The 1,717-nt window shown below is 31.1% G+C and overlaps 1 protein-coding gene across 1 annotated transcript in view; it reads left to right on the top strand.

The window, feature by feature from the left end:
* The first annotated feature begins 726 nt into the window (after nucleotides 1-726).
* Nucleotides 727-1,717, top strand: part of LOC117121665 (bifunctional polynucleotide phosphatase/kinase-like) — a 12,345-nt gene continuing 11,354 nt past the window's right edge. Inside the window, exon 1 of the mRNA XM_033266919.1 lies at nucleotides 727-843. The gene's annotated coding sequence lies outside the window, so the exon portion shown is untranslated. The remainder of the gene's footprint in view (nucleotides 844-1,717) is intronic.

Raw genomic sequence — 1,717 nt, 5'->3', positions numbered from 1 at the left:
GGCCTATTTTAAATTTTGTAAAATTTAAGGCTACCTCCTATTTTCTTTTTTCATCCAGGTAAAAGCAATACCGGTACAAGACAAAACATACAAACAATTGAGATTAATTACCTGATTGCCAATACAAAGTGGCTCTCCTATACGAAACACCTTTACATAAAACATACATTAAATATAAGAGATTCTAAGAGATCACCAATAAAATATTGGATTTAAAATATAATGCCAGTTAAAGCAATTTACTGTTGTGAACAAAGTGTATGCCTTGTCAAAGGTATTTAGTTATAAAGGCACCTGATAATTAGCATTAAGATGTTTAATATCACAATGTTGTAAGACAAGAATGGAATAATGAAAAATTGGTTTACAAATCTAGCGGACCCTTACATTTTTCGTGGACCCCTGTGGAACCCCTTTGACTTGGCGGACCCCTAATTATTTTTCGCGGACACATCCCCGCTAAGGGTTAGTCATACGTACTCTACAGTATTTGAAATAGATTGGCCTATCAAATTCCCACCAAACAAGCATATTAGAACGTTTATCAGTTATTGCGATATTTTGCATTAACTTTTTTGGGATGAAAAAAATGATTCCAATAATATGTTAAAAATTGAAAAATATTTTTTTTACATTTATGTAAATATGTCATCCCATGTAGCCGTATCTTTTTTTGCTTTTGCTTTAAGATGGAGTGCGCCCGCTAGAGTTTTACTGTGCAATCATCAGAGCATAGCCAAGTTCTGTGCCAAATGTAAACACGTACCGCCGAAGCTTATTCGAGTATTTACGGTCCTGTAGTCTGGTAACAAAGAATAAGCCTAGGCCTATGCACATGAAGAGGTACTTGATACAGTATTATACTATTACTGATATAATAACTAGGCCTAGCTTTAGTTAGTAGGCTTAGGAGGATGAGTAGGCTACTACTACTACTATCTGGAGGCTGGGCCCGGGGTGCGAAGCCTAGGCTAGGCTATAATAATTAATCTTTAAGCCTTATTTAGGGCCTAGTTGAATTCGATCCAACTCGGCCACAAGTCAACTCGGCCACAAGTTAACTCTGCCACAAGTCAACTCGGCCACAAAAAGTTTGGCTACAGTCAACTCGGCCACAAGTCAACTCAGCCACAAGTCATCTCGGCCACAAATCAACTCGGCCACAAGTCAACTCGGCCACAAGTCATTTACTGGTACAACATTGTACTAATTGTTATTATTATTGCTGTTATTATTGTTGTCATTGTTGTTATTATTATTGTTGTTTTTATTACCGTTAGTTTTAATATTAATTATTAGTCTTAGCATTAACATTATATTGTTCAAATTTTTGCTGATATTATTATTATATTATATATATATATATAGTACATATATTTATAGTACCATATAAATAATAAATAATTTTCAATTTTTTTATTATTATTATTCATATTATTATTATTAATTATAATTTTAATAATAGTAATTTAAAAAGTTGTTGTTATTGGCGTTTTATTAGTATTTTTCTCATATTATTATTATTATTATTATTAATATTATTGTTGTTGTTGTCACCTTTATTATCGATATTATTACCCTATTATTACTAAGTAGGCCTAGTATTAAGTATCATCATTATTATTATTACTAATTTGTATTACTATTATTATAAAAATAAACATTATCTTTAATTTATTAAATTGTATTATTGCTATTATCACCTTCAATATCATTA

Source organism: Anneissia japonica, unplaced genomic scaffold (genome assembly GCF_011630105.1).
Source record: "Anneissia japonica isolate Jap-2015-1 unplaced genomic scaffold, ASM1163010v1 scaffold287709_len1912824_cov184, whole genome shotgun sequence".
NCBI classification, from domain to species: Eukaryota; Metazoa; Echinodermata; class Crinoidea; order Comatulida; family Comatulidae; genus Anneissia; species Anneissia japonica.
The sequence above is the reverse complement of the archived record's forward strand: the minus strand, read 5'-3'. Positions and strand labels throughout refer to the sequence as shown.